A 25,244-nucleotide genomic window follows, 5' to 3' on the forward strand; every position below is an offset into this window, starting at 1 on the left:
ATGCACACATACTACTATTTGGCGATTTTAACTTCCCGAAAGTAGACTGGCACACTGACAATTTGTGTTCTTCGACAGGACTAACCGAAGCCACGAACTTCCTCGATATCTGCCTCAATTTTAACATGACCCAGCTGGTTTCTGAAGCAACACGTGTTTCACAGGATACATCCACTATCTTAGATCTAATATTAACCAACCACCCCGAAAGCCTTTTGTACATCCATTATCTCAAGGAAATAAGCGACCACAAAGTAATTCATGCTGGCTTTTCTTTTCGACCAACAAAGTGCGAAATGTACAAGAAAACGATACAGTTGTATGACAAAGGCGATTATGAAGCGATAAATGAGGGCCTTTGCACATTTTTTCCCACATTTCAGACAACTTTTCACCACAAAAATGTTGACGCCAATTGGACACGTTTTAAAGAAAAGCTGAAGGAATTAACCGATAAATTTGTACCTAAAGTAAGTTTCAGAGCTAGTCGTCACAAACCATGGTTTACGAAAACATTAAAAAGGCTTGAAAATAAAAAGAAACATCTGTTCCGGGTTGCAAAGGTTAGAGATCAACCAAAAGCATGGGAGAAATATTATGAAGCAGATAAATGCTACGTTTCTACTCTACATCAAGCAAAGCACTCTTTTTACCACTTAGACTTGCCCAAGCTACTAAAACTAATCCCAAACAGTTTTCGAAAACACTGAAAGACGACGAACCGCGAGAAATCGTACTAACCAGTGACCTTAATGAAACGATTACGGACGTAGACTGTGCGAACTTGTTCAACACCACGTTTGCTACTGTCTTTTCTGATGAAGGGACCGCACCCCCATGTTTACCTTTGCTTGACTTTCATTGTGACATGCCAGCGATAAATTTTTGTGAAACTGAAATTTCATCCATAATAGAAAATATTAAATTATCATCTTCTGCTGGAATGGACGAAATTAATAACAAAATCTTGAAAAACACCAAACACAACGTCTCACTTTATCTCACCCTAATTTTTTCACAGTCACTTTCTTCAGGAGTCATTTCAGACGACTGGAGGACAGGGAAGGTCGTTCCTGTTTTCAAGTCAGGTAGCAGAAATTGCCCAATTAATTACCGCCCTATCCCTCTAACAAGCGTGCCCTGTAAAATCATGGAGCATGTGATCAAATCCCACATAATAAATTTCCTTGACAGTAATCAATTTTTCCATCCTTCACAACATGGCTTCCGAAAGGGGTTGTCATGTGAAACACAGCTTGCAGTTTTTCTACATGACAACCACACTAACCTGGATAGTAACATACAGATTGACGTGATCTTTCTTGATTATGCTAAAGCGTTTGATAAAGTGCCTCACCAACGATTACTTGTGAAACTCTCCCCATTAAATTTACATCCTACTGTCTTAACATGGATTGCAGAATTTCTTACTAATCGATCGCAGTACGTTGTAATAAATAATCTCCTATCCACACCGGTTCCAGTAACGTCAGACGTCCCCTAGGGATCGGTTCTTGGCCCGCTCCTATTCTTAATCTATATCAACGACTTACGTTTGCATGTATCCTGTAATATGCGCATGTTCGCGGATGACTGTGTTATCTACCGCACCGTACTTAAGACTTCGGATCAGATAACTCTATCAAGTGACCTTACTAACATTTCAGAATGGTGTACCACTTGGTTAATGACACTAAACGTTAACAAGTGCAATAGCATGTCGTTCAATCGCAGCCATAACCTTCGGACGTTTGCGTACACAATAATGTCACTCTTGAATCAACTGACACTTTTAAATACCTCAGTGTCACTGTATCAGACGACCTCAACTGGCGTACGCATGTGCGTACCATCATTTCAGCTTCTAACAAAACTTTAGGTTTCCTAAAACGTCATTTGCGGAAAGCCCCAAATCACGTAAAATTACTTGCCTACACATCACTTGTACGACCGAAACTAGAATACGCCTCAGCAGTCTGGAATCCGCATCAAGCATATCTCATCGACGCTTTTGAAGCGGTGCAAAACCACGCCGCTCGATTCATCAATTCGTCGTACTCATATGACGTAAGCGTCACGTCACTGAAATCACTATCTGGCCTTCCGGACCTCTTTTTACGTCGGCGCATTGCTTCCCTCTGTCTTTACCACAAAATCTTTTACAGTCCTATCCTTCATCAAGCACCATATATCACGCCCACAGCGCGCATATCATACAGGACGAGCCGCTCGCTGCAAGTTTCACGACCACGCTCACGAACATCAACATTTTTAGCCTCGTTTTTTCTTCGCATGGCGGCAGACTGGAACGGCCTCCCCGCTGCCATTGTCGACATAATCTGCCCATCCGTATTTTTACAACATGTTACTGACCATCTCCAATTACATTGTACATGATTTTTCCTTATATGCGTTGTTTGTATTTACATACGTGTATGTTGGTCTATATATATAGGCTTTGATATGTGTAAATACATGTGTGAATATACTTGAATATGTATACTATATATATATATGCGTGCTTGAACTTGAACGTTACTTGAACTAGTGTTAATTCAAATATTGTACCCACCCCTTATGTAATACCCCTGAAATCGGGGGTCTTTAAGGAAAATAAACTGAACTGAACTGAAGCCAGGATTCTAATGTCCATGCTATATTATACTGGACAGGAAGTGGCAAAATGCGCAGACCAACCCATCTACGAGCTCATCTTGGGAAACATTACGGGTGCAAGAAGTGTCGAAGACCCCGATCCCGAGTGGAGGATGCTCGACGTTGAAGAACACCCAAAGGAGGAAAATCCCGCGACAGCTCAGACGGGTGCAGTCAGTTTCTCGTCGGCAGTCGAGACATGTGCTCAAGCGACAGCCCGAGCAAAGCAGCGTCCGCTCTTCACTCCTGTTACGATGTGCCTGAGCGTAACACCGGGCGAAATTGCAATTAGGCAAAGAGAAGACCCGAGCTTGAAGGCCTGCTTCGAAAGATGCGGAGAAAAAGTGAAAAGAAAGAGTTGTCGTATGTCATTCGAATATCAATTGGTAAACGGTCTTCTGTACAGGGAAACCATATTAGCTCAGGAAGGCGGATTCAACAGCTGCTATTATCGAAAGATATGAGAGAGACAGTGTTCCGCTTAGGACATGACGCCATTATTGCCGGATACCAGGGTGTTCAAAAAACGGTGTCTAGGATCACCGAGGAGTTCTTCTGGCCATATCTCCAGAGTGACGTTAAACGCTCTGTTCGCTTATGTGACGTGTGCAAGCGCACAGTTCCGAAGGAAAGAGTTGGTCCCGTACCTTTGGGCAAGGTGCCAGCCATCGACCTACCGTTTCAGAGTGGGTGTTGATATTGAGGGGCCTATCTCTCCAGTTTCCGCCAGAGGCAATACATATGTGCTTACTCTAGTTGGCGTGGCCACTAGTTATCCTGACGCAATACCATTGAAGACTATTGACAGCATGCAAGTAGCGGAGGTTCTTGTGGAGATGTTCTCGCATTATGGGTTCCCGAGGGAAGTTTTAAGTGACCGAGGCTCGAACTTCACATCGAAAGTAATGAAGGAGGTTAACCGCCTTTTTTCAGTAAGGCCGTTACTGACAACGCCTTACCATCCCATGTGTAATGGGCTTGTTGAGTGGTTCAACGGCACTCTAAAATATATTGTTAGGACGAAGTGGCAGTGGAAGACGAAGTGGCCTCTCGCGTGAAAGGACGATGAAGAGGAGGTAAATGCAGCTCCCTGTTAGTGTTGGTGTTCCCTGCTAGGAACTCTTTATTCTAACCCCCAATGCTTGTAAATAAATGTAAATAGTATTTCCCCGTAATATCCTTGGCGGAGATGCGGCAAGACAGAACTACGCAGCGGACGATACCTACCACGGCTGACAATGACGGAAGCATCCCCCAAGATTCGGCAGCATCGGTGTCCTCCGTCGTCTTCACTCACCCTCGTGATCCTGGACCCTTCTCTGGGGATGATGACGCTGACGTCGAGACAGCGCTAACAACTAGTGCAGCGCTAACAACCGCTGGGACCAAACTTTCATGCTTGCGAACATAGTTCTTTTTTACATTAAGGGCACGGCGTTCAAGTGGTATGATACCAACGAAAGGACACTGACCAGTTGGGCTAACTGCAAGCAGAAGCTTATCGACCTTTTCCGCAAACCACTCAGCCGACATCTTTCCGCTAAAAGAGATCTTGGCAGCCGCGCCCAGTCATCCACGTAGTCCTACGTCTCTTATGTTCAAGATGTGTGGTCTCTGTGCTACACAGTGGATACTAAGATAAGATAGGCTAACAGAGTCGGACATGTACTCAAGGGCATCGCAGACGACACCTTCAATCTGCTCATCTACGAAAACTGCGACAAGATCTCCAACATCATAAAAGAATGTTGCCGATTTGAGAACGCCAAAAGCCGACGGATCACCCAGCATATCGCACGCCTGCCCAACACGGCAGCGTCTTCCTCCTGCCAAGATCTTTGTTCTCGGAACCAGCCGATCTCACCTGAGAACGAGACCCGTATTGTGCGCCGTGAGCTTGAAGCAGTTGGTCCGGCTCCCTTAGCAACTCCTGTGGCCCACCAGCCGTTGTGCGACAGGAAATTGCTAACTTGGGTTTCAACTCAGTCGCCGCTATTCATCCCCCCAAGTACCCGAAGTCCCTCCTCTTTATCCTGTCCGGCCTGTTTGCGCCACTCTACGATCACGCAATCCCTCCGAGTGGCGTACGCCTGACGACAGGCCCACATGTTTCAACTGTTCCCGTGTAGGCCACATCGCCCGTCATTGCCGTAGTCGATGGCACTCCTCCCAGCGGACCCGTTCCTCGACTCGCCCTTCTCGCCCCGACGCTGCCCGCTCAAGCTCTTTCTCGCAATCATTGGACCCATCAAGCACCACCACCGACGTCTCGCCGCCCCACTTCAGCCGCTCACCACCCCCACAGCACCGCTAGTCCCGTTCGCCGCAACGGCCACGCGCTTCCTCTCACAGTCCCTACGGGCGATCAGAGGCGGAAAACTAGCTTCTGCAGCGTCTAGAGGTGATGCTGCAGTGACGACCCGGCCCCAAAATCCTCGTTTAATTATTCGTGCCCCGCGGAATTTACTGACAACTAAAGTCGATGGAGTTGCCGTCTCTGCTCTGGTTGACACGGGCACCCACATTTCTGTGATGAGTTACGACCTACAACGCCCGCCTCCGCAAAGTACTGACAACTGCTCCTACAGCCGTTGTTCAAGTTGCCGATGACAGAACGTCCCCATTCCTCGGCCTGTGTGCTGCTCGTGTGACGATTTCTGATCGCCAAACCACCGTGCTCTTTACCGTTCTCAACCACTGCCCTCATGAAATCATATTCGGCCTTGATTTCCTTAGTGAGCACGCAGCCCTTGTTGACTGTGAAACAAGCGTTGTTGAGTTGGACCTACCGTTCCTCTCAGAACCACCTGCCCCAGTTGTGCACCGTCTCTGCACTGCCGAGTTCACCCGCTTACCACCTGCAGCTGCTATTTACGTTTTGTTTAAATCTGTTCCACCTCTTCCCAACGGCCAGTATGTCATCACTCCTGGCCTTGATTTGCCCGTCACAAAGAATGCTGCCCTTGCACACACAGTTGTCACAGTATCGGCAAGCAGCGCATGTCTACCTGTTCTCTACTTCAGTATGCACGTCCAGACGTTTCCTAAAAACATGTGCCTCGCCACGCTGTCCCCGACCGACGAGTACGTCATCTCCGCAGTCACAAACTGTGTATCGCCCTCAGATGGCCATTTCACAGCTATTTCGAGACCTGACCATTATGCCAATATGATCGCTTCCGATCTCTCCGCAGACCAAGCACAGGCGCTTACCCATTCACTGGCATCCTTTCAGGACATATTTGATTTCAATGACCGCCATTTAGCGCGTATGACTATTGTGCAGCATCGTATCAACACCGGTGACGCCGCTCCTCTGCACCACCGGCCTTACAGGGTGTCCATTTCCGAACGCCAAGTGATACAAAAGGAAGTCGAAAGGATGCTCGCTAAGGACGTCATCGAACCGTCCTCCAGTCCTTGGGCCTCTCCCGTCGTCGTTGTAAAAAGGAAAGGCGGCAGTTGGCGTTTCTGCGTTGATTACCGTCACCTGAACCGCATCACAAGAAGAGACGTGTACCCACTCCCAAGGATCGATGACGCTCTCGACTGCCTCCACGGATCTCAATACTTTTCTTCCATTGATCTTCGTTCCGGTTATTGGCAAATCGCCGTTGATGAGCAGGACCGTGAAAAAGCAGCTTTTGTCACACCTGACGATTTATACCAGTTCAAAGCCATGCCGGTCGGACTTTGTAATGCACCAGCTACCTTCGAAAGGATGATGGACTCGCTCCTTCACAGATTTAATTGGATTGCGGGTATGTGGTATCTGGACGATGTTGCTGTCTTCTCGCCCTCCTTTGCCTCGCACCTTGAACGTCCCACCAGTATCCTGACTGTATTTCGTACGGCTGGGCTACAGCTCAACTCGTCCAAATGCCGTTTCGGCCGCCGGCAACTCGCCATTCTTGGACATCTCGTCGGAGACATCTCCGTTCGTGGACATTCGTCGGACATCTCGTCGTACGCCGTCGTACGCCCGCCAATATTGAAGCGGTGCAACACTTTCCTCGTCCACAGTCCTAGAAGAAGGTGCGCAGTTTTCTTGAGCTGTGTTCCTACTTTCGCCATTTTATTCAAGATTTTGTCCTTATCGCTCGTCTCCTCACTGACCTACTGAAGACCGACACGGAGTTTACCTGGGGCCCTGATCAACAAAATGCATTTTCCACGCTTGTTCGCCTGCCGATGTCCTCACCGATTCTGGCACATTTTGACCCCGCGACCCCTACTGAACTCCCAACAGATGCCTGCGGCTACGGGATCGGAGCAGTGCTCGCACAAAGCTCCCGGGGTCCAGATCGCTTCGCTGCGCATGCTAGCCGCCTGCTTTCACCTGCCGAACGAAATTACTCGATTACCGAACGGGAGTGCCTCGCCCTGATTTGGGCTGTAGCTAAATTCCGGCCGCACTTGTTCGGGCGTGCTTTTCCTGCTGTCACGGACCACTATGCGCTTTGCTGGCTGTCCTCGCTGAAAGACCCCTCCGGGCGTCTTGACCGCTGGGCGCAACGCTTTCAGGAGTATTCGTACATTGTTGTGTACAAGTCCGGACGTCTTCATCAATACGCTGACTGCATGTATCGGTACCCTGTCGAGCCACCTGATCTCAGTGACACTGACGACATCCCTTCCCTGTTTGGCATTTCTAATCTACACAACATCGCCGAGGAGCAGCGCAAGGACCCATATTTGCAAACCATCATCGAGAGCCTCAGCTCTGGAAACTCGAAGCGCTCCCTGCAGCACTTCGATACCAAAAATGACATCCTCTATCGCCGCAACTTCCGTCCTGACAGGCCCTCCTACTTTCTAGTCATTCCTCAGCAGTTGCGCTCTTCTATAATCGCAGAACTTCATGACCTCCCTGCAACTGGACACCTTGGTGGGGCAAGAACCTACGACCGGATACGGCGCCGCTTCTTTTGGCCTGGCTTATACCGTATAGTCCAGCGTTACGTCGCCGCTTGCTACCTCTGTCAACGCAGGAAGAAGCCTTCGGCACCACCTCCTGGTCTTCTGCACCCTATAGACGTGCCCGTGGAGCCATTCCACCGTGTAGGGCTGGACCTCCTTGGACCATTCCCGACCTCGAATTCCGGAAATGGGTAGGTCGCAGTAGCCACCGACTATGCCACTCGGTACACTATCACCCGTGCATTGCCTGCAAGCTGCGCGACCGGTGCCGCTGACTTCCTTTTGCACAGTCTTATTCTGCATCATGGTGCCCCTCGTCAATTACTCACGGACCGCGGACGCTATTTCATGTCTCGAGTTGTTGACGACATCCTGCGCTCATGTTCAACCATGCACAAGATTGCCACAGCCTACCATCTGCAGGTGAACGGGCTAACCGAGCGTTTGAACCGGACATAAACAGACATGTTGTCTATGTACGTCTCCCCCAACCACAAAGACTGGGATCTCGCCTTGCCCTATGTGACGTTCGCTTACAACGCCTCCCGGCATGACACAACTGGTTTTTCTCCGTTCTATTTCTCTTATGGGAGACACGCCGTCCTGCCTTTGGACAGACTTGTCCCATCCGCTGACCGTACCATTATGGCCTACACCCGTGACGCCATTGTTCAAACTACAGACGCTCGCCAAATCGCCCGTAGTCGGCTCCAAGCGTCCAGCAAGCACAGAAGTCTCTGTACGACAATCGCCATCGCCACGTCACCTACGAACCGGGGTCGCTCGTTCTTCTGTGGTCTCCTTCCCGCCGCGTCGGTCTCTGAGAAACTTTCGTCCCCCTACCATAGTCCTTATCGTGTGGTGAGTCAGGTCACCAACGTCACGCATGAAGTTGCTCCTCATACGCCTTCCTCCTCATCAAGTAGACCACCCAACGATATTGTTCACGTCATGCGCCTCAAACCCTACCACGTCGCTTCTCGACCACCGGCCTAGCACCGAGACGGCACTCGTGCTGCCTGTAGTCATGTTACGACGAAGTGACAGTGGAAGACGAAGTGGCCTCTCGCGTGAACGGACGAACGAAGATGAGGAGGTTAATGCAGCTCTTTGTCTTCATTGATTTTCCAAAATTCACGATTGGTGCTACATTTTTGTCATCATCTTCCATGGAAACTTCTTTGTTTATTCAACTACACCTTGGCCAATCCCCCCGCGTGGGTATGTGCCATATACCTGGGGTGAAGAAGAAAAAGTAGAAGCTCTTTGTCAGCTCCCTGTTTGTGTTGGTGCTCCCTGCTAGGAACTCTTTATTGTAACCCCAGCACTTGTAAATATAGTATTTCCCCGTAACTATATGATGAAGAAAATGTGCCAAGAGAGACCTACTGATTGGGATAGATTTTTTTGTTCTTAGGGGGGTTCAACGTCCCAAAGCGATTCAGGCTATGAGGGACGCCGTAGTGAAGGGCTCCGGAAATTTCCACCCCCTGGGGTTCTTTAACGTGCACTGACATCGCACCTTACATGGTCCTCTAGAATTTCGCCTCCATCGAAATTCCACCGCCGCGGCCGGGATCGAACACGCGTCTTTCAGGACAGCAGCCGAGCGCCATAACCACTCAGCCACCGCGGTGGCTCTGATTGGGATAGATATCTCCCAGCTATTTTGTAGTACCGCAAGCAAGTCTTGGTTTCTCGCCCCTCGAGATGTTGTATGGGAGAACCGTTAGAGGTCCACTTGAAATACTCATGGATCTGTGGGCTAATAAGGCGATTGCATCAGGTCTCAAGACAACATACATATGTTCTTGAGTTGCAGGAAAAGTTGGCGGAAACATGCAGGCTGGCACATCAAGGCCTGGAAAGGGCGCGCACACGCTATAAGGGTTACTATGACAAGAAAACCACTCACAGGAATTTGAATCCGGGCGACAGGGTTCTCATCCTGCTTCCCACGGATCATAATAAGCTACTGATGCAATGGAAGGACCCGTACCTTGTGACGCGGAAGAAAAATGACACGGATTATGAAATATTGATAGATAACACAAAAAGTTTTCCATGTAGATATCTTGAAGAATTATGAAGAAAGAGGTCCCGCACGACGGTACGCCCTCAAGGTAGCATGCTCGGTAGTGGCCGAGGAGACATGATATTGCGAGGTGCCCACGTGCAGTGGAAAAAAAAGGATAGGATGGGATGAGGCAGTAATGAACCCCAATTTGAATGATGACAGACAATCATAGCTCGAATCCAAGTCAAGGGGGAGGTGTTTTCAGATCTGCGGGGCAAAACGAAGGTCATATGCTGCAAATTAGACCCCTCTACTGATAGAGCCAACTAAACGGCTCTAGCTATCTCTGGAATGTATCTTCTTGGTGTTGTTGATTTGTTCTTGTTGTTGCTATTGTTATGTGGTTATACAAGGGAGCGTGTTGTGGAGATCATTATGTTTATTAAGGACTCTGTACGGACAACGGCAGTGGTGTGTTAATGTTCCGAAAATGCAGTTTGGTGTGCTGTGTTAGTGGTGTGCTTTTGGTGTGTGCTGGACATCTGCATTGTGTTGTGTGCTGGGTCCAGAATCACCACAGAAGATAGTCGGTTGACTGGATGGCTTGAAGATGAGGATGACGTGAACAGTTTTTCATGGAAAAACTCTTGAGAGAGGGGGCCCTTGTCACTTACAATAGGGCGTGTAAAATAAAATTATGAACGAAAGAGGCTTAAAGAAGACGACGTGGTTGGCGATAAGGATGACGTGGATTAACCGAAGACTAAAGATGATGAAGTAGCAATCAGTGAGCTGGAAAGAGATGATTGGTGGAGAGGAGAAGAAGGGATGACGACAAGGCTTATGTGGACTAACGCCAGGGCTATAAAAGGGCGAGGGAGAGCGAGGCACGGGAGCGAAGAACAGAGAAGCGGAGGCTCCGGCGGGTTAGGGACGCTTCGGCTCGAAAAGAGCGACGCCGGCTACTGCTCCGGTGAGCGCGCGTTCTACGGCTTCGCATCGTGGACTTCCTGCTGTTCCTGATCCCGTTCCTGGAGTTAACTGAGCACGCTACCAGCTGCTACGGCCAGGGTTGTCTCCAGCGCTGTTGCCACCCATCTGGGTGGTGCCCCCAAACCAACAAAACCGGCATCACCTCCACGGGTGCTTGGACCAGGAGATTGTACGACGCAGCCAGCGACGCCGCCAGCGACGCCAGCCGCAGCACGTCGAACGCCATCTCGACGCCGGCTACTAGACCTATACAACGCCGCAGCCTCACTGAACCAACCGTGAGCACGAACGCCGACCGCTAACAGTAGAACGCTAGTAGTAGACGCTGGTAACAGTGTTCCCGGGTCGTGTGTATTTATAGTCTGTGTTTTGTGTAAGTTTTTAGTTAGTTTTGTGTGTTAGTGTGTGTGTCACGTAGGGGTATTAAATGTGTGTCTGTGTGGGTACACCTGTCGCCTAGTCCATTCTTTCAGTCCGAGTGTTCTCTGGGGAGATCCGTGTCAAGCACATCATATTTTGGAAAGAATTTCCGTGCTGCTTTTCTGGCGAAATCATTCGGAGAGAAGTTAACTGCGAAGTATGCGGCGCTAGCTGCGTCGGGGCGACGGTGACCGTGTTCCATTGCACGGAAAGTTCGCCAGAGAGATGGATAAGACGACTTCGGAGAAAGCTGCTCGCACAACGCATATCACTGCCTTCGTGATAGGTCACGTTCGTATCTGCGAGCCTTAGCTGGAATATAGTTCATTCTTATACGTGCCTGTGCTGATGTAGCATCACGTGAGGCTGTCAGCTCGGCCTGTCGGAGAGCAGCCCACAAGTTTAGCAGACCAATATTTGGACCCTGTCGATTGATGTCTGCCCAGGTGGAGGTGGTAGCCCTGTTTAACGCGCATTGTATGCGGTCAACAAGCGATGGTGACCACTCCGCAGGGGATCCTGGAGAATAGTGCAGAAACAATTGCAGTTGATCACCGTGAACTTGAGGCGTAACCGGCGAGCACGTGATGGATGGACACCGATGATAATAGGGTGGTGGTCAGTCAGGCTGAAGGTGCCACGAGGGAGTGCCGGGGCCAGACCACCATGTCAGATCAGGAGCATATGTGGTACTGTAACTGTGACACATAGCCCGCGTTGCGGAACAGGGGTGGTTTAGAAGAATAAATAACGCATCCGCAAAGGCATCCCGCACACGTCTGCAGCGGGGGCTCGAGGTAGGGTACCCCCAGTCTGGTTGTGGGTCGTTGAAGTCACCTCCGACTATAATAGGACACCCGGGGTATTTCCTACGCACAGTCAATAACCAGCCCAGATCAATACAGGAGAGAGCGCCACCCGCTAGCCTTACGTATTAAGATACCACCACAACAACCTTGGGTAACAACACCACAACAACCAACACCACAACACCAACCTTGCCTTGGGTAATTCTACAGAAACTGCAACTACCTCTTGATACGAGGTGCACCAGGTTTCCAGAGTGTGGCATACATGAGGGAAACGCGTGTAACCGTACACCACCGCATTTCCTCTGGAGGGGAATCAGTGTGCACACGATGGTCGTTCATCGAAGGCAACGCGGAACCACTGAAACCTTGAATTGCTGACAAGGCATTGGTCTCCTGCAGTTATATGGCCCACACCTGGAGCTTGTGCAAGAAAAGACGGGTGTTGAGCTCTCCCACTTTAGTGGAGATCCCCGCAGGGGGGCGCCTGCAGCTTGCAGGCGTCGCGACGGTTAGTGGCGACACCGCGGGTTCCCGAGCATCCGCAGGGACATCCCCGCAAGGGGATGATGGTGAACTGTGCATCACCACGGACCCGAGCACCCACGCCTCGCCGTGCGTGGCATCGCCGTGTCCGGGGAAAAGGGGATCCTGGTGGTTGAGCCGATGCCGAGCGTTTGGACCCTTAAGGCCCCTTGCCGGAGGCAACACACCACTTTGGCCCCAGCTTCCTGCAGACGGCACCTCCGGCCTGACCCGACCGGGGGGAATCGGCAGTCGCCTTTTCCTATCCTCCTCTCCATCTTTCACTTTCCTATCTCTGTCTCACAACTTTCCTATATCCTACTCACTCCTTGGTTTTTCCTGTTTTCCTGGCGGCGAGGGTTAACCTTGTGTGGCCAACTACCCTGAGTTGAGTCATATTTGGTTATAGTTGAGGTGTACAGCTGGCGTGGGCAGGACTTGCTTTCAAGTTCCTGTCCCGTCCCCTTGTTGGACTCCGTGGTGGGTGGCTGGCACCATGACCGAATAACTAAATTTTCTTTATGGCTCCCCCCCTTTCAAAACCTGATCGCTCTCTGAAAAGAGGGCGGAACGAAGCAACAGACTTTTTCCCGAAAAAGAAAACAACCTTCCCAAAGTTCCATGTCATACATAGTACAGTAGAAGGAAAACAGGCAAGAATACTATCACCCTTTCTTGTGTCAAAGTGCCTAACAGATGCACTGGGCCCCGGATATAAGCTATCGAAAATGGCCAGTGGCGACTTATTACTAGAAATCCGTGACCATACCCAAAACTCCAAGATCTCAGACATTCTCTCTATTGGAGACATCCCAGTCTCCATAACAGCCCACAGATCCCTCAATACCGTCCGTGGTGTAATCTCAGAAAACGACTTCATTCATCTAACAGAAAAAGAAATGCTAGAAGGTCTCAGTGACCAAAATGTCACAGTTGTCTATCGAATTAAAATCCGCAAGGACAACAAAGAAATAGATACTAAACACCTGGTACTCACATTCAGCACAAGCACATTACCTGAAGTCGAGAGTGTGACGGAATCCCGTCTGGCCGGGGGGATACATTTCAAAACAAAGAGACGCCGACCAGTAAAACGAAAAAATTGTATTGACGTTTCGGCGCCCAGAACGGGGGCCTTGTTCACAATGGAAACACACCAAGAGGGTTCGTCTTTTTAAAAGCTATAGTAATCGCCGTAAAGATCGCGCGTAAATCGGGTAAATCGCCGAAACGTCAATACAATTTTTTCGTTTTACTGGTCGGCGTCTCTTTGTTTTGAAAAGCACATTACCTGAAACCATCGAAGTCGGATACCTTAAAGTTAATGTCAGGCACTACATTCCTAACCCACGCAGATGCTTCAACTGTCAGAGATTCGGGCACGGCTCTCAGAGTTGCCGCGGCCGCAAAACCTGTGCGAAATGCGCTTCTAAGGACCACAATTCAGAGGAATGTGACGCAGCACTGCGCTGCGCAAATTGCGAAGGAGACCACGCTGCGTACTCCAGGGCGTGTCCGTCCTGGAAAAAGGAGAAAGAAATTATCACCATAAAGACCAAAGAAAACATTTCATTTAAAGAAGCCAGGAGGCGTTTTGCACTAACCAACACATTCTCGTTCACAGCGAAACCAAACTTCGCTGATGTGGTGCGCAGGGGCGTAGCACCACACAGCACTCCGGCACCTGCCGAGGCCACTTCCACCGAGCCTATGGCAGGGCCATCCACGCCCCAGGCAGGGTCAGCGAAAGCTGCCCTGTCATTGTCACAGCAGGGAGCGCCGGTCCATGGGTCGGCATCCCGCAGGACTTCCCCCCGTCAGGAGAGGCCTGAAACTAACACAACCGCGGCTGCGCGGTCCTCCAGCACCTCTGGCGAGGTGATGGATATAACTCTCAGTCCGCCCGCTTTGCAGCGGCGGAACAGCTCTCTTGAGCGAAAAAAAGACAGACCCCTCATAACGGGCCCTGAGCATAAGTAAACGCCTTAGCGTTCTCACCCCAAAAATAAACATGGCTTTCTTAATTCAGTGGAATTGTAGAGGAATTATGCGGAACTACAGCGACGTAACACATATTTTAGGGTCAATGTTACCCACAGTTTTATTTCTTCAGGAGACCAATCTTGGTCCACAACATGTGCATATCCTTAAACATTATAACATTTTTAGACGCGATCGCGAACAGGCAAATCGACTCTCGGGAGGCGTCGCGATTGTCCTTCAAAGCGGCGTCCCTGCTCAAGAAATCAAACTTTACACAAAACTTGAGTCAGTTGCAGTTAGCGTCGTTACCTACAAAACAATAACAATTTGCTCTTTATATCTCCCCCCACACATCACATTAACAATACAAGATTTAGAAGGCCTGATCAATGAATTGCCGGAGCCATATCTGGTAGTTGGCGATTTTAACGCTCACTCCCCGTTTTGGGGAAGCGAACGCTGTGACTCTAGGGGCAAAATAATCGAAGATTTTCTCCTCTCGAATAATGTCTGTCTTTTAAACACAGGAAAGGCCACATATTGTTGCCCAAGCTCAGCAAAAATGAGCTTCCTTGATTTAGCTTTCACATCACCGTCTCTTTTTAACGATTTTAAATGGGATGTTTTAAATGATCCCCTGGGAAGTGATCACCTACCCACTGTCATCAGGCTCTCGTCTTCCACTCCAGTCATCCCCACAAGACCACGGCGCTGGAAATTTCACCTCGCCGACTGGTCACTTTTTACAGAAAGGGCCACTCTAGATAAAGAATTTTCTGAAGACCTTAGCATAGATGAAATTAATGAAAGGTTTACTACATGCATAATATCTGCTCGTATAGGACTCGTACAGAAGATACACGAAGTATGGTGGACAGAAGAATGTACATTTGCAAAAAAACAGCAAAATAAAGCATGGGGCACCCTGCGTCGGCACCCCACTGCAGAGAACTTACTCACTTTTAAGAGGGCCAAGGCGAGAGCGCGGTACGTGCGCAGGAATGCTGAGAAAACCTCCAGGCAGAAATATGTGTCCTCTATAAATAGTTCAATACCATCAAAGAAAATGTGGGACAAAGTTCGTAAATTCACTGGTGACCATACTTCCTTCACACTTCCGCTTTTGACAACACCCTGTACACAAACATCGTTGGAAGAACAGGCCGTTTTATTGGGCGAGCACTTTGCTGAAGTCTCAAGGTCATCCCACTACACAAACACATTCCAGAAACACAAAGCTATAGCTGAAAAACAAAAACTTCCATTCGGAGCAGGCATGCAGAAAGACTACAACCAGCCCATTACGCTCCAGGAATTAAATAGGGTATTATCTTCCGGTAAAAAGACAGCACCAGGCCCAGACAATGTGCATTACAATATGCTTGCCCATCTCTCTGATACTGCCGTACAGGCACTGTTAAAATTCTTCAATAAAATATGGATGACTGGCAGAATACCTGAGGAGTGGAAGAAAGCAGTAATAGTACCTTTTCTGAAACCCGGAAAACCACCAAGTCCTGACAATTACAGACCAATAGCCCTCACCAGCTGCATTGCTAAATCTTTTGAAAGTGTAATAAACATTAGACTCACCTTTGTACTCGAATCTCGGCAACTATTAGATGTACATCAATGTGGATTCAGAAAAGCATGCTCAACCACCGATCACCTTGTCCGCCTAGAGAACACCATACGGGAGGCGTTCATCCACAAGCAGCAGTGTATCGGGGTCTTCGACATGGAGAAGGCATACGATACCACGTGGAAGTTCGGCATCCTCCGCGACCTAGCAGAGCTAGGTATCCGAGGCAGGATGCTGAACTGCTTGAACGACTTCCTGGCTAACCGCACATTTAGGGTCCGCCTAGGAACAACTCTCTCCATAACTTTCACCCAAGAGAATGGCGTACCCCAAGGTTGCATTCTAAGCACGACACTCTTCGTAGTAAAAATGAATTCGTTAGCCAAAGTAATACCCAAGTCCATAATGTATTCGGTTTATGTAGATGACCTACAGATAGCATGCACTTCCTTCAGCATATCGTCCTGCGAGAGACAAATACAAATCACTCTAAATAAACTGGCTGCTTGGGCAGAGATAAATGGGTTCAAGTTCTCTCCTCAAAAAACAGTAGCTGGTCTGTTCTCATTGCGACGAGGCCTACAATTCAATCCCAACCTATACTTTAATCAAGCCACACTACCAATTAAACCAGAACATAAATTTTTAGGACTCACTTTTGACAAGAAACTCACATTTCTACCACACATTAACAACCTTAAAAAGAAAGCAACCCAAGCCCTCAATGTATTAAAGGTGCTCTCGCGAAAACGGTGGGGGTCCGATAGAACATGCCTATTACACATATATCGCTCTCTGGTATGCTCCAAGCTGGACTATGGGTGCATAGTATACGGTTCAGCAAGAGCATCCTACTTGAAACGACTGGACCCTGTTCATAATCTTGGTCTGCGACTATCAACTGGAGCATATAGAACATCCCCGGTAAACAGTCTTTACATTGAAGCTAATGAGCCTGCACTAGAGGATAGAAGAGTCACACTGACATGCGCATACGTCCTAAAAACCCGTTCTCTTCCTAAACATCTCTGCCATCCCATTGTTACCAAGTGCCCATCCAAAAGATTATTCAACAATAAACCACAATCCATCCGGCCACTAATAATCTGCTTTGAAGATAATAATAATTGGTTTTTGGGGAAAGGAAAATGGCGCAGTATCTGTCTCATATATCGCTGGACATGCGCTTTGAAGATAAATGTGAAGAGTAAGGAGTACTGGATGCCCTGCCGAATATTGCACAAAAATATGAAAATTTACCACCATGGTACAGCCTGCCTTCAGTGTGCGACTTCACACTGACGCACTTACATAAAAAGGAAATGCCACATCAGCTCATACTACAAGAATTCTTTGAACTGCAAGAAAAATATGACACCTTCACTGAATTTTACACTGATGGGTCAAAAACAAAGTCATGTTGGAAGTACCGTAATTCCAGGAAAAAATGAAAAAATGATACGACTGCCACAGTATGCATCGGTTTTTACTGCCGAGAGTTATGCAGTCTTTGTAGCCGTAGACCAAATAGTAAAAGAAAACATTAACATAGCGTCATTTACACCGATTCACTGAGTATGCTCAAAGCGCTGCACTGTAGAAACGCTGCTGAACCCATTATAGGAAACATCATACATAACATAATTAAAATAAAAAAACAAAAACATAACATTATATTCTGCTGGGTGCCCAGCCATGTTGGAATTGTCGGTAATGAGAGAGCAGATGCATGCGCAGCACAAGCTCGAATTGATCAAATAAAACAAGATAACATACCACACAGGGATTTTTGAAATTAGTGCACAGTAAACTAAGAATTAAGTGGCAGGCTGCATGGGAAGAGCAGGCAAACAACAAACTGCATTCTATAAAACCCGTTTTAGGAGAATGGAGATCATGTAGACATCAAGAACGTTTCACTGAAATTATTTTATGTCGGCTACGCATTGGGCACACACACCTTACACACAACTTCTTACTGACAAAACAAGACAAACCTCTCTGCGAAATGTGCGGCGATGTACTCACTGTAAACCACATTTTAATTTCATGTACAAAACTGGAACAACTGAGGAAAAAATATTTTACAACACTCTACAATGAATACATCCCATTGCACCCCAAGTTGCTTTTAGGTGATCAAGCACTGGTTGATCTTTTAAGTATTTTTAAGTTTCTTAATGAAGCCAAAGTTTTAAACAAACTCTAGTTATAAAAAGTGTAACATTTAACAAAAACCTAACCTTGTGTTTGGCGCATCATAGCCATAGTTTCTTTTGCCCCACTAAAATCGATATAACTAACTAACTTTAGTGGAGAGGCCTCTAGAGTTTCACTGGAGTACACCAGAAAAGCCGGAGCACGCGATCTTCAGTTAGCTGTCCAAGCGTTGCAAGAGAACAGATGTCAGGTTGGATAACTGGGCAACTATGAAGCGGAGCAGGGACTCCGTCGAGTTATCTGGCAATGTAGCAGGTACTCTGGGAGGAGCGTTGAACGAAGCTGGTGGGCAGGACATGCTCGGTGCTAATTCTTCATTTCTAGTGGCGGTGCCAGATCCCGCTGCATGTCTACGCCACGCATGCAATTCACGGTGTTGTCGGAGTCTTGAGACCTCTGTCAAAAGGCGTGCGATTTGGTCATCAACTGCTATTATGTCATCGTTGGGAGGTTCCGGGATGCTACGCTGTTTTGTAGCCTGCTGATGTCGGCAGTCTTTACATTCATTATCGCTATGAGTCTGCTGGGTAGCAGTTTCATGCGTGTGCAGCACAGGAATTTCGGGCCACTCGCCATCATCCGAATGGAGAGCTGCGAACCAGTTTAAGGTCTGCACAAGGGGCGCATTCACATTCTCAGTCATTTGCTTAGAGTACCCATAAAGAAACTTTTCTGTTGCCTTCTGCTTTGTGGGGCAAGTGGGCGATGTGATGTGATCGTAAGCTTTGCAGAGGCCACATCTGTACGCCGCTGCGCCTCCCGGCGCAGGTTCCACATGAGTTGTGAAAGGGAGGAATCTACGCATATGGCCAGGTCTGGAGCAACTGCAGCAGCAGACGGCGGTTGGTTTGTATATCCGCGGCCGTAAAATACAACCACAGTAACACAAGCAGGCTGACGGTGTTAGTGGGCCTTGCAGGGTGGTGATGCTTGAGCGCCCTTTTCTCATATAACGTGCTTGGGTCATTCAACGGGTGGGACAATAGGTGAAAGAAAAAACGAATAAACAGGTGGCCGGCATAAAACTTTTCAGAAAGAGAAAGGGAGCATCCGATAGAAGTAAGCCAGTTATATTGCGCCCTTTGATGTCCTGAAAAAAATTGTTGTGGCCTAGCTATATTAGGCCAGGTTATATACGTAGCGAAAGCGCGGCGAGTTCGGCATCGGAAGAGTGCATTCACTAGATGCGCCTTTAATCATGGTTAAAGCTTGAGACGTTGCGGCGGAGTGGTAGAGTCTCTGCCTCAAACGCCAAAGTCCCTGGAAGCGTCGGCACAGGCCGGCCCGGCCAGACCGGTTAGGCTCCGCGGCGAGTTCCAGTTCCAGTTCCAAAAACTTTTATTTCCATCAGAAATGGAGGCCCTCTACTCCCTACCCTTGGCGCGCAGGCCTAGGAGCAGAGGCCAGGGCCTCCGCGACTAGATGCAGGCAAAGAGTTGTTGGCTCTTCGCGACCTCTGCCGCCAGATAGATGGCTTTCTTCTGGGTCGTGGGGTCCGCGCTTTGCAGAAGGGTTTCCCAGGCTTCTCAACTATCTATTCCTTCCCTCACCCCTGGGGAGTGTACACACTGCCAAATTATATGGTCGACGGTACCCCTCCCTCCACATTTTTTTACATTTATCTTCTATGTCCTCGTCTTGTAGGACGTGTGACGCCCATACCGGGTTTATGAAATTTCCGGCCTGTAGCCTTCTCCAAGTTACTGCCTCTCTGTTCCCGAGCTCCTTGTCCTGAGGAGGAACAGTTCTCTGCAGTCTGTAATTCTCTATGATTTCTGTGTATGTTTGTAGTCTCTCGTCTAGTTCCCTGCAATCTGGCGGTTCCGCTTCTGCTCGGAGGTAGAGATCTCGAGCTAGAAGGTGCGCCGCTTCATTGCCTGGTACTGACGTATGAGCTGGTGCCCTTATGAGGCTAATTTTTCTATTCATCTTTTTCCCCGTTAGAATCCGCACCGCTTCTGATGCGACTCTACCTCTTCCATAATTGCAGATGGCTGTTTTACTGTCACTTATAATATAGTTTGCCTCTGTTCCCACGCAAGCAAGCGCTATTGCTACCTCTTCTGATACTTCCGAATTGCGGCTGCGTATCGTAGCTGCTGATATTGCTGCACCCTTGCCATCCACCACTGAGGCTACAGCTGCTCCCAGTCTACCGCTCGCCGCATCCGTGTATGCTACCGTCTCCTTATTCATTTCGTTGAAGCGTCTCATGAGGGCTTTGGCTCTAGCTCTTTTCCCTCCTCTCACTGTTGAAGGTGGGGTGCATGTTTCTCGGAAGTGGGTCTATTCTGAGGTGTTCCCTGACATCCTTCGGGATGTCTTGTTTTTGCTGCATGCCTCTGTCTGCCTGCAATCCTACCATGCCTAAAATGGCTCTGCCCGTATTTGTCTGGCTAAGTCTTTCCTGCTGAGCTGTTCTGACCACCTCGGCCGTTTCCTTCCACGTGCTGTGTATCCCCATAGCTAGGAGTCTTTCCGTTGAGGTGCTTATGGGTATTCCTAACGCTTGTTTGTAGCACCTCCTAATTATTGAGTCCAACTTATCTCTTTATGGGGCCCGGATGTTAAGGTATGGTGTAGCGTAGCTGAGTCGACTGATTATATATGCTTGCACCAATTTTATCAGGCTCCTTTCTTTGAGTCCTCTCCCTTTGAGCGCTATTCTTGTGAATATTCCAGTTACTTGCGCTGCATATCCTTCCAGTTTCTTTATTGTTTCATCATTGTATCCATTTTCCTGAATAAAAAGGCCTAAAATTCTTATCTTGTCAACCCTAGGCACCGGTTTGCCTCCTACCATAATGCTAAGACTGCTATCCCTTTTTAATCTTAAAGATTTCGGGTAGTATATTAAGAGTTCTGACTTCTCTGGCGAGCAGGCTAGCCCCCTTCCTGCCGCGTACTCCACTACTGTGTCGGCCGCAGTTTGAAGTTTGTTTTCTATCTCTGCATCGCAGCCTTTGTTTATCCAGACATTTATGTCGTCCGCATACATGCTAAAGTTAAGTTCTCGATTCCTCCCAGTTTCGCTGGAAGGCCTCTCAAGGCTAGGTTGAAGAGGAGCGGGGATAGGACCGATCCCTGTGGTGTACCTCTGTTGCCTAGCTCTATTTCTTCTGACTCCAGGTCCTGGTATCTTATTTTGGCTGTCCTATTTGATAGGAAGTCTTTAAAGCCGTTGTATATCTTGCCGCCTACACCGATCTCCTGAAGTTCCGATAGGACAGCCTCATGTTTTACATTGTCGAAAGCTTTCTTAAGATATAATCCCAAGATTGCCTTTGTGTCCTTAGTCCGAGAGTCTATGATGTCATGTTGTAATCTCAACATAACGTCTTAAGTACTTAGGCCTGGCCTAAATCCGACCATCTCGTTTGGCCATAATTTCTTGTTCTCCATGTATCTGTTTAGCCTCGTTTGGTATACATGCTCCATCAACTTCCCTACGCATGAGGTGAGGGAGATTGGTCTGAGGTTCTCCAATTTTAAGGGCTTTCCAGGTTTGGGAATAAGAATGATGCTTGCTTCTTTCCATTGTTTTGGTAGCTTCCCCTTTTTCCACACCTGCTGCATGTATTTAGTTTATCAGTGATCGACTCATCATCCAGGTTTCTTAGCATTTTGTTGGTTATTCCGTCCGGGCCTGGAGCCGATTTAGTTTTGAGCTTGATTATCTCCGCTCTCACTTCCGCCTCCGTTATGGGCGTGTCCAGTTCTTCATTGCCCGGTCCCTCATAATCTGGCAGGTTAGTGCGTGCTATGTTTCCTATGTATGTTCCTATGTATGTTTGTTTGATTTCCTCCATGAAGCTATCATCTGTTCCCTCATATTTGTGCCGTGTTTTGCCCAATATAATGTTCGTCTGTGACTTTGACTGGGTGGGGTCTAGCAGGTGTCTCAGGATGTTCCAGGTTTTCGCCAGGCTCATTCCCTTCTCCATGTCATCGCATTTACTGCACCAGTTTTGTTCGCACAACTGTATTGCGTACTTTTCGATCTCTCGGTTTAGCCTAGCTATTCGTCTCTTCGGGGTCCGATTCCACCTCTGTTTTTTAGGTCGGTTCTCTAAGCCTCTTTTTGCCTCCCACATGTGCAGAAGTTTACTATCTGCCACTAACGGAGCTTCTTGGCCTTCTAGAGTTGCCGTCGCTTCGGTGGCATATGTCTTTTAAGTGTATTTGTCCGCTCCTCTAGGTCCGTGATTGTAGTAGCGGCGGACTCTTCCCTTCGCTTCCTGAATTTGTCCTATTCTGTAACTTTTGGTTGCTTCAGCCGTTTTTCCTTGATACCTTTGGTCGTTGTAGCTATTATATAGTGGTCACTACCTAGGTCTTGTCCCGTATTTTCCCAGGACACCGCCTTGGTGTTCTTCGACAGTGTTAGGTCAGGTGTGGTGTCTGCAGTGACACTGTTCCCTTTCCTCGTCGGGGTTCCTGGATCAGTGTGTAGTGTCAGACTCAGTTTTTGTATATCCTCCCAAAGCTGTCTTCCCTTACTATCTTTTCTATTGTATCCCCACTCCTCATGCATTGCGTTTATATCTCCTACTATGAAGAGGGGGTTTCTTCCTGCTGCTTTCAGGGCTTTCCTGAATATGGCCCCGAACCTTACTTTTTTTTGTTTGGGACTTGAGTAGATGTTAAGTAGGAAGAGGCCAGGCTCTTCTTTCCTACCCGTGAGCATTTCTACCAAGACTCCTTCTATGTCCCTGGATTGAATCTCATGTTCGATCGTCGCTATATTTCTCTTTACTACAGTCGTTACTCTCGATTTTCTCTCCCCTGTCGCTGTGGAATGCCTGATATCCTGGCAGGGATGCTGGTTTCCCGGTCTCTTGTATCGCTATCGCTAGCGGCTTCTCTTCTAACGTATCCACGCAATTTTGCAATAACGCTCGCTTGCGTTGGAATCCTCAGCAATTCCATTGCCAAATAATGGACTTACTTCGTGCGTTTCTGGCCATATTGAATTTGGGTAAAAGCGTCCTCCAAGTTTTTCTGTCGTTCCCCTAGGGCAACCAGCTCAGTTCTCTGCGTTTGCAATTCAGCTCTTTGCGCCTGTAATTCCGCCATCATGCTCTCAAATCTCTGATTCATGTTCTCTTGTGTCTGGTTGAGTGCTGCCATGACCTGTGCCATGAAGTCTCACTGTTCTGTTTGTATCGCCTTTATGGCATTCCTATTTTCTTCACATTCCTTCTTTACCTCTACCCATATATCTGTTTCGTTGTCCCCCTTTCGCTTAACCGGGGGTCTCCAGACCGTTTCTGCCTCCTCAATTTTGTCCTCTACCGTTTCCTGCCGCTTAGGTGTCGAGGGGGTACTTTGTTGTGCTGCCTGCACGGGCTGTATAGGTAGCATGCGAGGGAGAGGGGGCGCTGCCTTCTATTTTTCCTTTATTGCTTTCGTAAGGTTACTTATTAACCCTTGGAGCTCACTCACTTTCTTTTTCAACGGTTCTATTTCTTTATCTTTATCGTCTTTAGCCTGGGAAGACCCTTCTACAAAGCTTACTTGCTTGGGTTCTTTGGTCGGGGTCCTGCTTCTGCTCTGTCTCCTGCCCCAGGGATTCTTTGGATCCCTGGATCTCGATCTTCTTGTCCCTTTCGGCGTCGCTTGGGCCCCAGGTGTTGCCTGGTCTTTGCTTTTGTTTTCCCCAGTCTCGAGACGTTGTCGTTCCTGCGACGCTCCTTCATCTCGCCTGCTCGTGGTGTTTGGGGCCTGTGCTTCTTCTTGTTTCTTCTCCCATATCTTCTTCTTTACTTCGTACGGTGTTCTGTACATCTCCTTGCATTTCTTGTCTTCCAATGGGAGCTCCTTTCCACAGAGCTGGCACTTCGTCTTGCACTGATGACTTCCCTGTGGGTTTTCTTTCCCACAGTTTCTGCACTTTTTGTTGTCTGGGTCCAGGCATACGTCCTGCCTATGGCCCATCCTGCCGCATGCGTAGCATACTTCGAAGCGTTTCTTGTATAGTACGCATTTGGATGGTGCGGGCGGCAGGTACACTTGCCACGAGGCCTTGTTGCTCTCGAAAAGAATTAGGACTGCCTTTGCTTCTTTCCCAAGTCTTCTCACTCCCAATACGGGTAGGTTCTTGTTTCCAAAGTAATCGAGTCTCTTTAGGATCTCTTCCTCCGTCCAAAAAATCGGTGCATCATATATCACCCCTTTTCCGCAGTTCTCCGGCGCTGCAACGTAGGCGCTTACCGTCGTCTTTACGTCGACCACTATGAGTTTAGTGAGCGACGCGTACTTGTTTCTTCTCGACGCATCTCCCGTTGCCACGAGTATAGACTGCTGCTTCGTGTTGAACGTGATTACGTCTCCCGCTCCTCCATCTTCGTTGCCCGCCATTTTGCTGATTGCATCAGCCAGGAAGGCTCCCCAATATTTCATCAGCCTTTTGAGTCCTCCTTGGGACCTCAGAATGATCTTGTCAAATCCTTTCGGAATCCTCATTTGTTGTCTCTCCACGGACTTTTCCGCGAGTTTTCTCCCCTCGCGTCTCTCCGTCGTTCTTCCTCCGCCTTTCGAGCCGTCCACGTGGCTTCCTGTCTCCGCTTCTTCTGGAATTGTTTTCCCATTTCTCTTCGGTCTGAACACCTGTTCCGGAATCTTCAGTTCTTCTGGATCCATTTCTCTCCCCTCTACCACCTCCATGATGTACGAGGTCGCTTAGGCGTGGCCGTAGGCCTAGCCCTCTTTGTCCTTGCCGCTAGGCCTCGTTAGGCCTAGCTCTCCTCGCCTCTCCTGACGCCTCGCTGGCTCGGTATCGTAAAAAGTACGGCCCACCTGGCGCTGTAGCGTTCGGTCCACCGTCTTTACTTCTTCCTTCGTTGATCCCAGCCAGTTTCGCCCACACTCAGGTCCTTGAGTGCGATGCAGCCCCTGTTGTCGACGGAGCGCGCCAGGCGCACGTCCGATCACTTCGACAGCCGGCGGAGGAATCCCGGCTCCGCGGCGAGGCGGCTGTGGTGACGTCATCTGCCTCCTCGGAGCACCGCCACGGCGAAATCGCCAGTTCGCAGCCAGTAAAGCTTTCGCTTTAAAAGAAACAGTCCAGTGATTGTATAAGGGAGTATCTAGTAGAAGTAAGCCAGTTATACTGCGCCCT

This window comes from Amblyomma americanum, chromosome 9 (genome assembly GCF_052857255.1).
Source record: "Amblyomma americanum isolate KBUSLIRL-KWMA chromosome 9, ASM5285725v1, whole genome shotgun sequence".
Lineage (NCBI taxonomy): Eukaryota > Metazoa > Arthropoda > Arachnida > Ixodida > Ixodidae > Amblyomma > Amblyomma americanum.